Below are 14,079 nucleotides of genomic sequence, written 5' to 3' on the forward strand. Positions count from 1 at the left end.
TTAACGGGGAGATCGGCTCGCAGATGCGGCGAAAGCCGGTGCTTTGTATCACAGACTATGGTAATGGCGATCGCCTCGCATTCGCGCCTCGAAGTTGAGAACCGAATGTAACAACTTAAAAACTTCTATTCTTAATTCCGAGAAAGATATAAAAACCCCCCATTTAATCAGTGTTCCATCTTTCCAAAATTTCACCTTCGCGAAGACATTTCAATCACGTAAAATGCATCGTTACAATCATTACCAAATAATTATATCGATTAATCGACGTTTTCTGTGTGAAAAATAATCATTCAAAAGAAAAAGCAAAGCGAAAGGAGACCCTGATACGTGATCGAAACTATAATCGGATCATTCTGGGAATCGATTCGGATAAAATTAGCGAAAAAACGGCATTAATGAATTATATAATAATAATAATAATAATAAATACACAAAAAACCGCTTTCGGTTTCTATAAAAATAACTTTCTATTAGAAACCATTTAAGAGAGAGAGGAACCACTTTCTTTTTTCCCTCTCTTTTTTTTCTGGTTCCTCGAAAAAAATTCAGTAGAACTCGTCCATACCAGTCATGGCCGACGCGAATAACCTACATAATAAACCGCTAGGGCTAGTAGTAGGTCACAAGAATATGTATTACTCGATATACTCGCGCACACACATAACATAGCAGGAATGCGTGTATATATATAAACTCATGGCGAATCTTCCTCATTAACCGACAAGAAACCGATTCGAAAAGGGAGATCGAGCTTTTTTTTTTTTCTGGTGTCGTCCTTAACGAACGATCCGATCGATCGATCTTATCGGCCGATAACACTGTTGTCCGTCTTTTCTAAAGCGCGGTGGAATTTTCATCCGGGTTTTTTTTGAATTTTTCAGTTATCATTATTAAGGAGATCGAGTGCGATTCCGGTGGTTTCGGTTTCTGCGCGCAAATATTTGATTATCAAAGGTATGTGTTGAATATTTATACTATTCTAATATGTGTCGTATTCACCTGATGTTCATTTACTTAAAAGCTGATTTTTATTATTAAATTTCGGTAACTTTATTCTGAAATTCATTTAAATTCCAAAATGGTGTCTATACGTCGTGCCTGTTCGCAGGAAAAGTTCGGTTTCGATGAGAAAACATCGGCTCAGAATCTTTCTGGCATGTTCCTTTTCTCCAAGGTCCTGATCGACCAGTCTGTATTGTATCTTTCCTTTCATACCCAGCCTGATTGACCAGTCGGCGTGAAAATCGCCTGAGTGGCGTGGAGGTAATGTGCTCGTCTAACACCGTGAAGGTTGCTGTTACGGTCCTGGGTTCGAATCCGAGAGAGGATGTAGATAAGATATTTTCCCTGAAACGCGAAATCGAGGTAACCACCGTTACATAGCATTTTCGTTTCCGACCCATGACAGTAAATTGCAATATAGCGATATGGCCAGAGTTGATGTTTGGCGAAGTAGTCTGTATTGTATCTTTGATTTCATGTCCAGTCTGTATTCCATGCTTTTTTAAACCCAGACTACCTTACCTTTGTAATGTACCTTTCCTCTTATCACTACTGGATAACCAGTCTGTATTGCATCCTCCCTTCCAAATCCAGACTGAGTGATCGCAATCAGCAGCGTATCTTTTTTCTCAGGCACGTACTGACTGACCAGTGTGTGTATATTGTATCTTTTCTTTATTGTGATACATTGACCAGGCTATACTATTCCTCCTTGTTAGGACTGACTGACCAATCTTTAGTGTATGCGTTCCTTTGACATGTTCAGCCATTTTATCCTTTTCCCAGCTTGCCTAACTTATCTGTATAGTAACCTTTTCTTATACGCCTATACCATTATATAATGCTAGGGAATATAGGATTCTTATTTAAGAAATTAAAAGAGTTCGCGCTGGTATCAATACGGACTAATTGTCGGGCATAGTTGTTAGGCTACATGTAAATATGTAAATAGGACAATTAACTTAACCCCTGTAGATGTTTGTACTAACAATTTTTGGGGCGTTGTAAAAAATGTGAGAGCCCATTTCAGAGAATAAATTTGTCTCCCTGATGGAGGAGGAGTTTCATGGATCTAGGGGGGTTCCCAGATAGTTACGTTTTGGCACAAGCTGTGCCCATTTGAGTTGAGTCTCAAGTAGAGACTCTCTTCTCTGCTGAGCGGGGATTGCTCTCGTAATGTCTGATTTACAAATTGTGCCGTATATCCTAAAGGATGGATCGGGGCTAACCAGAGCTTATCAACCACAACTGGTTGACCAGTCTGTACGCTATATCTTTTCTTTTAAGACTAACTGACCGGGCTATACTGTATCTTTCTTTTTAGGACTGACTGAATCAGTCTGAAGTGTATGCTTCCACAAATTTAATCTTAGATAACTAAACTTAGATCATGTTACTCAGTAGTCTATGAGACTAGTAGTCTATTAGACGAATGGTTAGTTATATGTATAGGGTTAAGTTCCTTGGAAGAATATTCCCGCTAAGCCCTTATTGATCGATCATTCTCTACCAGTGTTCCTTAAAGCTGGAAATGTTACCCCCAGGACATTCTTATCAAAATAAACAGATTCGCATATCGCGTGAAAAACAATGAATGATATATTCAGATTATACTAGAAAGTTTGAAAATATCTCGCGACGTACTGATTGCAAAGATCCCGGGTTCATCTAGCTTTCAGCCACTGGTAATACAAACATCAAGTTGCTTCATGGCACCTAAGTGAGTTTGCCGGAAATTCCAAATCTCTGTTATCAAACGATGGGCCTAAGTAGCAATGTGTTCTTCTAGCCCTAGGCCCCAACTTTATTCTCGATTTCGTTTATATATACATCTGTATCCACTTATAACAGTTTCTCTCAAACTTCTGTCACTCGTGGCTTCCTTGCCCTATACATGGTTCGCTCCCCTAGAATAGTTTGGCAGATATTATGCATACATAAAAGAACCACGTCAAAGCATAAATAGGTACACATATCAGTATTTCCAGCTCGTCGTGACGCCCCTGACAAAGGTTGGCGATACACCAAGAAGCCGCGACGTACACTTTGAGAATCATTGGCTCATGACTTGCAGTTTGTTCCCATTCAGTGACAGGTTGATCAGCATCTACATTTCTTTTCCATTCTTCGACAGGTTTATCAGCATCCACCGTTTGTTTCCATTCCCTGACTAATTGATTAGCATATACAGTTTTTTTCCATTCCTCGACAGGTTTATCAGCATCTGCAGTTTGTTTCCATTTCTTGATAGGTTTATCAGCATCTGCAGTTTGTTTCCATTCCATGACAGGTTTATCAGCATCTGCAGTTTGTTTCCATTCTTTGACAGGTTTATCAGCATCTGCAGTTCGTTTCCATTCTTTGACAAGTTTATCAGCATCTGCAGTTCGTTTCTATTCTTTGACAGGTTTATCAGCATCTGCAGTTTGTTTCCATTCTTTGACAAATTTATCAGCATCTGCAGTTTGTTTCCATTCTTTGACAGGTTTATCAGCATCTGCAGTTTGTTTCCATTCCTTGACAGCTTCATCAGCATCTACAAAATTTTATGAATATGTTTCCAACATTAAAAATACATCTTTTTTAAGTAGTTTCTGTAGTCCAGTCTTATGTCCTCAAAATTTTATTCAACATTTAACAATATCCGGGGTTTTCTGTAACTATGTGATGGGCCCACACCGATGTCGGAAAAGCTTGTTCAGCTCCGTGGAGGGGTGGGGGGGGGGGCTGTTAGCTTGATCTTCTGTGGTCGACACAAACACTTGTGTCGTGTGGATTAGGTTAGGTTTCAAATATCCTTTAGAAATGTAATCTAAAGGGTGTGCTCGGTTAAAACAAAATCTGATAGTAGCAACTGTGTTGATGTCTAAAACAAAAAATTATAACAAGTGAGAATGAATGTATTGTTCAAGAATTCGAGGGCACGGATAGACCCATGATTCCGGTGGGGGGGGGCGCACATTGACACACACACAAACACACACCCACACACACGTACGTACGTACGTACGTTAAGAGGCTTCCGCTCCCTTGTATATTGTATCATAACTAACGCTATGTGCATTTTTATTACTTCCGCCACTGACGATCATTTTTCGAGTACCCCTCACTGGACCCCATTTCCGACCCCCGGGGTACGCGTAGCCCCACGGGTTAAGAAACACAAACCTGGATGGTACTTAATAGCATTATAAGTCATCTATGCTTAAAATATGGCAACACAAACTCTATGGATCGGTCGATGAAAAGGCTCGTATTGAAGATAATATTCAATTCGGTTTCATATATCAATGAAAACTTGAAATCGCGATGCATATCTGCAGAAGAGATACCATCCTTATAAAAATGCAAAGAATTCCATTTTTTTCTTAGGGAGGATGTGGAAGAGAAACTAGAACGCCATCTTCGTTACGATTTTCCTTTCAAGCGGATCGGCCTAGTAATGATATCACGATTGTATGGAAAAAAAAAAAAAAAGAGCGATTTGCATCGTGATCTTCTCTCATGTTCACTCTTTACCCGTTTTCTTGATCGTTTAACATTTACGAAAACGTTAATAACGTACGGAATGAGACTCATTTGTGCCTTCCCGAAATTTTTCTAGTCTCTTGAGAAATGCGTCGATCCGTAAACGTTTTATTACATCGGCAGTGAAAATGAGGCGACCTTAAACTATTGACTCTCTCTCTGTAATATGCTGCTCATTAACACGAGCCATTGAACCAAACTCCATTTGTGCGAGATGAATCACACGCTCACACAATCTATGCACTTTATTTTCAATATGGCCGACCTCTATTTCACCTCGATGGTGTTCGTTAGGGACAAATTGGTAGCGAACTAACCAACGAATTTTCCAGAATCACGAGTGAACAAGTAACTAGACTTTCAATCGAACCAGCGATGAGACTTTCTATTCATCCATCAACTAGACTTTCCAAAGTGCTAGAAACCAGACTTTCTATTGATCCAGCAACTATATCTTCCATTGTACCAGCGGCCAGACTTAGACAACAACTAGACCTTTGATTGTTGCTGCGTTGAAACACGCGTGCTCATTAATTAAGGCTTTTCAACGAACTAGATTCATTCAGTAAGTCCAGTTCAGTCCTGATTCTGATGTGCACTTGTATGGCGGCCAACTTGACTTGGCTGGATCTCTAGGAGTATCCAACCTTCGGGAACGCTCTGATGCCTGTGTCGGATAGGGGAGAGCGGGGTGCAGCATCTGTTAGTAAAGTAAAAGGTCAGATTGTCCTTCAACGCGATACTTACATAAACACGATCCACCTCTTCTACTTCTAATATAGAAAAGAAGGGCGTACGCAGGATCGACGTCCGTAATAATTAACCGGAGTTAATTAGTCACACAATGAATCTCTTTGAGATACTTACCTTAACAAAAAATTCACTAATTTTGGCGCATCATGGGCTATTTGGCGAAGCGATGCACCAGGACACCACTCAGAAGCCCGCTACAATCGATATGAATCGCAGTGCATGTTTATCATGTAATCCCGTTCATCGTGCGCAGTGTTCACGCGTTCGGGCAGCCGCAGCCAAATGACCTAGTAGCCCCCAAGGTCCAGGTGAAATATAAGTATAAAACAAGTACGAGGGGACTGTAATACTGTAATATTACAATTATGGATTGCTGAAAGAGTGCGGTCTGTACACGCTCTGGGTCAACTTTTCCGATCAATCACAAGCTTGCACACGATCTATATCGCTCACTAACCTGGTCCACCGCTTTCTAAGCCACTCTTTTGATCATTCAGATGTTCACACACACTTTCTAGACCACTCTTTTTGGCATTCACATGTTTGCACACGCTCTAGGTTACTCTTTTGGGCCACTCACTGATTGATTGATTGATGACCGCTCACGCCCAGAGCTGTTGTGCAAGACAACTTCCTCTCTTCACCTCCTAGGAGGCCACTCACTGAGAGAGATTCTGGTCCCTCGCTTCTTAATTCACTCTTTTAACCATTCAGATGCTCACACACACACTCTCTAGGTCACTCTTTCGGTCATTAACGTTTTCGTATGCTGTAGGTCAGTGTTTATCAATCGCCGGGTCCTGCCATAAGACAAACCGGACCGCGAGTGATTCACTGTTTCATTTTTCTTCATTTATTTTCCATTAGTCATGTGTATGACCGGGTCTCCTACCCACAAAAAAGAATCAACCGGGCCACCGGCTTCCAAATATTGAGAACCATTGTTTTAGGCAGTGCCGTCTTAACTCATGGGCCCACCCGGGCACGGCCTAGGGGCCTCCCGAATAAGATCCGATTAAAATTTACTAGAATTTACCTGGAAGGGCCTCGGAAAAACCACTTGGCTCGGGGCCCATGATGCTTTTTAGACGGCCCTGGTTTTAAGTCACTCTTTTGGGCATTCACATGACTGCACACTCTCTAGATCACTCTTCCAGTCTTTCACTGACAGGCTCCTTCTCTCTCTAGGTCACTTTTTTTAGTCATTCACATGCTTTCACACGTTTCACACTCCCTAGGTTACTCTTTTGATCGTTCACGTGCTCGCACACTCTTTTGTTTGCCCATAAAATGCTTGCATACTCTCTGGGTCACTCGTTTGGTCACAGAAGCGATCTCGGAGCCTGATTTATGGCAGTCTATGAAAATAGTGTGGCCCTTCTCTCATTATAGCAATTTTCTTGGTAACTCAGTGGTCAAATCTACCGTCTATCCGAACTTGCCACCATGGCCTATAACCTGCTAAGCCCTCTCCCCGTAAATACGCCACTGCGTTGGACTGGACTAAACTGTTCCAACCAAGAAGCTATTCCATTACTATATGTAACGCTATCATTTCTCACCGAATACGGGAGTGGGTGGAGGGAATATAATGCAAAATGTTACAACAGAAGTATTATGTTTGTTGGGAATAATTGGAGGGAGAAAGCGTTCACGATCTCGTGACCAAGTATCCACATCGATGACTATAACATCGACATGGAAATAACGTGTTCATAAATCACCGAATAACAGATTGGACTCTAAAATGACAGTCATCACTGTCACGGTCTGTTTTTTTCTTGCCTTCTCCTCAGGGGCACGTGTTTTTTTTAGCATTAACATTAATTCATCGACGATCTTGTCGTATGTCGTGCGATGTTTTGCTCACTCACCGTATGCGTGTGTTCACGATGTAAAAAGATTGTGCATTAGTACCACCCCCTCGAGCCAAAACAGAACCAACGATGACAAATGCGTCGCCTACGGTGAGATATGGCAAATTTCGGTTGGTGTTGGCGGTAACACGTCGAAAGGAGTTGAGCGATCCTTATCTGCATCTCTTTGTGTGTTTCACGCTTCGACTCACAACTTGCCGTAGGAATTCTTTTCCCAACACTTGCGTCGCTTTGTCTTGCTTTTGTTTCTTAAGGACGTGATAAATGGCGACGCGTTCTTGTGGCGCGTTTGTAGAAATCCCCCCCACTATGGAAGGTTCGTAAAAATCGGTATTATGTCGGCGATAATTGATTTAGTCTACATTATTGAGCGTAATTAACTGTTGGTGTTGTCATCAGTAAGGGCTGAAGATTTAGTGCCTCAGTTGCTGATAACTAAGCCGGTGGCAATAAAAGCTTAAAGTTATTTGCGCATTCGCGGCCTGCCATATATGTATTTTTTAATATGGCTATCGATTGAATATGATGCGATCGATAACGTTCATTTTATCGATCAGAAGCCAAATTCGATCGATTTATACGTGCTCCGTCTATCACAAGCTAAACTAAATTCGGTCGATAGCCTTCATTTCATCTATCACATGCTAAACTCGACCGATGTCATTTATTTCGGTCATCACTAGCAAAATTCGACGTTAACATAGCTCACTACAAGCTAAATTTGACCAATAGTGTTTCCAACGTTCGGTTCATCCATAACCTAAACTAGATTGGACCGATAGCATCAGAGGGCGCAGATAGCAACCGGTCTGCAACGGTACAAATATTCAAAAAATACACTTAACTCATACTTTGAAAAGTAGATGGCAGCGCTGAAATTTACGCGCAAAAGTACGTATGTACTATGATTGCTAGGTGCACTTGTACACTTTCGACCCAACTGATTCGGCACATGGCGATAGACCTGAGTTGCGCTTGGAATGAAGATCATTTGCTAAACTCGACCGATAGAGCGGTTTTCCTTTTTCATCAATCGCAAGGTAAATTCAACTGATGCCATTTATTTCAACCACGACAAACTAAATTCGACGTTTACCCAAACCTTCACAAGCCAAATTTGACTGATAGTGTTTTCTTCGTGTCTATCACTGGCTGAATTACACGTTTTTAGCGTTCATTCCATCCATCATAAGCAGAATTCGACCGATAGTTCACTTCGTCCATCACAACCTAAACTGAATTCGACCGATAGCGTTTTTATCTCGTCTATCACTAGTTAAACTTGACCGATAGTGTTTTTTTTTCTTCTCCCTCTATCACAAGGTAAATTCGAGTGATGTCATTTATTCCGTCTATCACGAGTTAAATTCGACGTTAGTCAAAGTCCATAGCAATACAAATTTGACCGGTAGTGTTTTCTTTGTGTCTATTACTAGCCAAATTTTACGAGCAGCGTTTTACTCATCCGTCACAAGCAAAATTCGACCGATAAGCATTCACTTCGTCCATCAAAAGCTCTAAACTAAACTTGACCGATAGCGTTTTTCTTTTTTTTTCATCTACCGCAAGTTAAATTGTACTGATGCCATTTACATTTCGTCCCTTCACAAACTGAATTCCCCGCTTATTCAGTCCATCACGAGCCAAATTTGAATCGATAGCGTTTTTCTTCGATAGTCTATTTCTAGATAAATTTCACGAGCAGCAGCGTTTTACGCGTCCATCACAAGTAGAATTCGACTGATGAACGAGTACTTCGTCTACCGCTAGCTCGACTTATTTTCCACCGAAAGCGTTAGTCCCGTCTGTCACTAGCAAAGATCGACCAGAAGCATTTATTTTGTCCATCACACGCTACACCCCGTTCAGTGATTCAGTCAAATAACTTGATTATCAGCATAGGTGCTCATAGGGACATCTGCATCCACTTATGCATATAAGCCAGCTCAAATCAGGTGCGTTGTTGACTCCATTTAACAAAGCCGGTGCATTGTTAAATAAAGACGCAGATTATGTACAGGGTGTAACTAAACTACTACAGATGAATCCCGCTTTAACGAATACCGTTACAGCGAAGATCTCGTTTTAACGAACACTTTTTTTAATCCCCGGATAAGTTTACATAGGAGCAATTCAGCTGCTATTTGCCGACGATGTGACTCCTGTATTGCAGCTGAGGGGTCGGAGTGGAGGCCAAGTATCTCGAGTCTTTCCTTGGGGTGGAGGAGGGCTAGGATTTTTTTTTTTCGTCCATACGGAGACATCCCATTGGGCGGTCACTTTGACATGATACGGACGAGTCGCCGTCCGCTGAAACTACAACACACAGCTGTTGTGCCGTTTCCAACAACACAATGGCCCACGTCACCTAAATGCATGCCTTCACACACTACCGACATTCGGCCGTAATTGTAATAAAGCAATAGTTTGAGATTTCGCTCCATATTTCATACAGGGCCGCAACTAGGGGATGGGTGACCGTCACGTGTCGTGTGAAGGAGAAAGCAATTGTCCTGGTGCGGAGGGTCTTTCTTTTTTCGACTCAAGATAAAGCTGAGCTGGTTGAGATTCCGGCAACGGGATAAATATTCAGGTTTTAGTTTTTAAATTCCGGAAAGAGCAGCTTGTTTATCATCGATGGTTCCACGAGAAGTTTTACATTGGAAAACCCCTGATATAGGTGCAGTTTACTACCGTTTCAGCCATCGTTGTGTGTATGTAACAATATGCGTGTTTCAGGCATTGGCCTTCTAAGTGTTTAGCAGTGTATATGAATGTACTATGTACGTGTTGTGTGGGTTTAATAATTGTGCTCGCTGTGGCGAGGCTTTTCGAATAAGAAGTCGGAATTTCGTAGATGGGAACCACAGAGAACGAATTTCATCAGACCGGGCGGAGTGGAACGTGGCCACATAACGAGTAATAGTCGTCCATGTGATCACGGACTTCATGGACTACCGGCGGCATATTTCAAGATCACTTAAGTGACCTGCGGCATATTTACAGGTAACCTAGGCACAGTTCCAGAGCACTTCAGCGACCAGCGGCACATTTAACGCATTTAAAGATAAGTTAAGTGACCCGTGCCACAGTTCCAGAGCACATAAATGACACGCGGCACATTCCCATGTCACTTGAGTGACTCCCGGCGTATTTACAGATCATTTGAGTGACCTACGGCACATTTCTAGATCCCTCAAGTGGCCCGTGACACATTTCCAGCTCACTTAAGTCACTCACGATCTGTTCCAGATCGCTTAAATTAGGTGTCCCCACGATACGTTTTCAAAATCGAAGAAGTGGCCCGCACTTTCCTAAAGGTTGAATCACCCTTAGTCCAGACGCTAAGTTTATCACAAAAAAAAAAAAAAAAAACCACATTCAATGCGTTCAAAATGCCCCGAAGGGTTCCGCAATTTCAAGTCTTTGTGCCACTGATTCTGCTTACCCTTGTCTTAAACATCCCGGATGAAGAAGATTCAGAAGTCGATCTTCTTACCTGAAAATAGAAGAGATAAAAAACAAGAAACGTTGTGACCCAGTTGTTAAGGGAAAGTCATTCTCTGCAAAAAAACATCTCAAAATAACTTTCCCCTCAACCAAAATGTCACGGAATCGCACGTTACGGCTCCGTAGGGCGACGCCACCTTTTTCTTTTTTTTTGTCCCACACGCGTCGGCCTAACCCCATCCAGTCCTCTCATGTTGAGTAGCAGCACTGTATTTAAGTGATCTGTGGGTAATTTAAACTGCTCGAGAAGGGATGAGGCACCTCTTCTGGGATATGATCTCGTTCCCAGATCTCTCCCCGGGGCCTCTGGCATGGACGCGAGAACTTCAAGAACCAAAACCACCCTCTCGCGTGAACTTCCTCCAGTTCCAGCCAATTCTGTCAGAAAACTTGCCCTTCTTTATCTTTGGGGGGGGGGGGGAGCGCGGGGGTTGCAGGTTTGTGATGGAGCGATGCCAATTATACCACACCACGCGTGATTTGAAACTTTCAGTATCGGCAATTAACCTGGATAATCACCTGGTGGTAGTCTCAGTAGTGTTTGAAGTGTATTTTTTCGGGGGGGGGGGGGAAATAGCCTTGCCGACAGGTAATGATAGTAGCGTATCTATCTGTAGACCGGGTATCTTTAACCTAATGCTCGTGAACACCACGGTGCTTCGGGAGTGTTTTTAGACCCACACCCCCCCGTGGGTATACTCAGCTTGAGCTTTAGGCATAATATTTTGATGGTGATAAATTATGCGGGTGCTCGAGAAGCGACAGCACACCCAGTGACATATTTACAGCGGAGTGGGTGGCTTAGCGGACCAGGGTGGCAAATTCGGAGGGGTGGAAAGTTTGAGGTATGAGTGCCCAAAAGTTACTAGAATGAAGAAGAGCGGTGAAATTTGCATATATATGTATGTATATATAACCTTCAATAAATCCATCCTCAGCCCAGACAGCAAAGGACTGGGTCAGTGAGTGAGCAAAAGAGTGACTCCTAGATAGTTTGCAAACTCGTGAGGGGAGCAAAAGAGTGGCACCTTTTGAGAGTTTACAAGTGTGTGAGGGAGCAAAAGAGTGGCACCTTTTGAGAGTTTACAAGTGTGTGAGGGAGCAAAAGAGTGGCACCTTTTGAGAGTTTACAAGTGTGTGAGGGAGCAAAAGAATGACTTAGAGCGTGTGCAAGCATGTAAGTGACCAAAAAAACAGTGCGCAAGCATTTAAGTGATCACAGCAGTGTGCAAGCATGTGAATGACTAAAAGAGTGACTTTAGAGACATTGATGTACTTGCAAGAGTGGGAGATGGGGAGGGGAGCAAGCGGGAACAAGAACAGGGTGACGAATTCGAGGAAAGAGCAGTCAAGAAAATGAGATTAGAATGGGAGAAGGGCGGCAAAATTCGTGTAGCGCCCGCAGGCGGCCAATTCTGAAGATAAAAAAATTCTACATGGAGATTGAATATACCCTGCATCATCTTGACTGGAAAAAACTGAACGAAGTGAATTATTTCTTCACAAAAAAAAAAGGAGAAAAAAATAGGTTTTGCTGACATTTTATGTTTTTAATGCATTTTTTGAATACCAAAAATGCAGAAAAATTTTGAAACTTCGAAAAAAACGAATGTGGGGTCTGAAAAGGTTAATCCACGATTCGACATGCACAGTCATTTCCCGACATTGGTGATTTTTCAGTGGTTTTTTAGTAACAACTGGAAACTTTGCTTAACCTTTAGCATGATTTCAGGCGATGATTCGACCCACGTCCCGTATTTTTTCTCAAGTAAACATGGTCAGCCTTATCAAAAGCGACGTTTCTATCATATTCGAGACTTTGCAAGAGGCTTCAAATAGATATTCATCATGGGAAAGATGTTTTCTCAACCTAAAAAAAAAAACACCCGATAGAGAAGAAGGTCATTATCTACAGAAGAAATAGTTTATTTTTTCTATAAGTAAATTTACGCATACATTTTAAACTGGAAAACACGTTGCCAACTTCTTAAGTAGAACCAAAAACGGGTCAAGTCAACAAAACATCCACACATGCATATGAAAACATGTATAAAAAAAAAGCAACCACATAGTACCAACCCTGTTGTTGCGAGTGTGTGTGTGTGTCTTTTATTACCATCATCCGCCATTACCCAAATACAAAAGACGACAAAAAAACACGACGATTTGTTGAGTCGAATGTTTATTTATTCACTCGACACATTTGCCTATTATATTATGAGGTCAACGCATGAGGAATCGAATCCGAGCAGATCGCCATGATCCTTGCGATGTCCATCTCTCTCCGGACCGAAGCGCAATAAACAACCGAATCGGACAATAGGTTGTTTGCGTACAAGAAAGAATCCCCACGAACACATCAAAAAAGTAGATATAAATCCCAATTACTTTATTACGTAAGATTTACTATCAGATTTACGAAATTTCTTTTCGGTTTCGATTTCTCTAAGAAATTTCTTAAGAGAAATCGATCGTTGGGTTTCAAGATTGTCCGTATATATCTGGGACTGGACCTCGATTACGTCTCTGAAGATCGATAGCGCGCGTGAAAAAGCACAGATGCGTAAAATTATCAAATACGTAGTACTATGCAACGATGAATATTCTATACTTCTCTTTAAAGTTGTTATTCTCTGCACGTTGCGTAACTTAATTTACGATTCTGGGCGTAATTTGGAAGACGGTTTCTAAGAGCGACGCGAATGATCGGATTAACGTGCTTCAACGAATCAGGCCCATGCAGTCTAGTTGAATTGCAACCATGATTCGAAAGGAAATTCATGTGTGCATGGTTGTTATATCTGAGAAGTCAAGTGGCTGGATCGAAAGACGGTATAGATACTGCATCAACTGGAGGTCTAGTTGCAGGATCAGCATTAAAGGTCTAGTTGCAGGATCAGCATTAAAGGTCTAGTTGCTGGATCGATGGAAGACCTAGTTGCTGGATCGATGGAAGACCTAGTTGCTGGATCGATGGAAGACCTAGTTGCTAGGCATACATTAACTGGAGAAATTTGTCAAGATAAGGCAGCCATCACAGAAAACGTTTTGAAATGAACTGGATCCAGTCAGAAAATATAGGTGCTGGATCAACAGGAGGTATCGTTGCTGGTTAGGTTAACAGAAGGTCTAGCTGCCCGATCAACAAAAGGGTTTAGATACTGGATCAACAAAAGGGTTTAGATACTGGATCAACAAAAGGGTTTAGATACTGGATCAACAAAAGGGTTTAGATACTGGATCAACAAAAGGGTTTAGATACTGGATCAACAAAAGGGTTTAGATACTGGATCAACAAAAGGGTTTAGATACTTTATCATTCAGAAAGTATAGTTGCTAGCTTTGATACAGGCAATCATTGTTCATTTGATGCTGTAGCTTGACCATACTTTCCCGAGAAAAATAC

The 14,079-nt window shown here is 41.8% G+C and overlaps 1 protein-coding gene across 1 annotated transcript in view; it reads left to right on the top strand.

Annotated features, from left to right (window-relative positions):
* The first annotated feature begins 615 nt into the window (after positions 1-615).
* The window catches only part of LOC149071027 (uncharacterized), a 34,691-nt gene continuing 21,227 nt past the window's right edge, over positions 616-14,079 (top strand). The window contains exon 1 of the mRNA XM_089248717.1: positions 616-957. The gene's annotated coding sequence lies outside the window, so the exon portion shown is untranslated. The remainder of the gene's footprint in view (positions 958-14,079) is intronic.

Source organism: Pholcus phalangioides, unplaced genomic scaffold, assembly GCF_987345545.1.
Source record: "Pholcus phalangioides strain wild (caught in Gottingen) unplaced genomic scaffold, Ppha-v1.0 ptg000020l_1, whole genome shotgun sequence".
NCBI classification, from domain to species: domain Eukaryota; kingdom Metazoa; phylum Arthropoda; class Arachnida; order Araneae; family Pholcidae; genus Pholcus; species Pholcus phalangioides.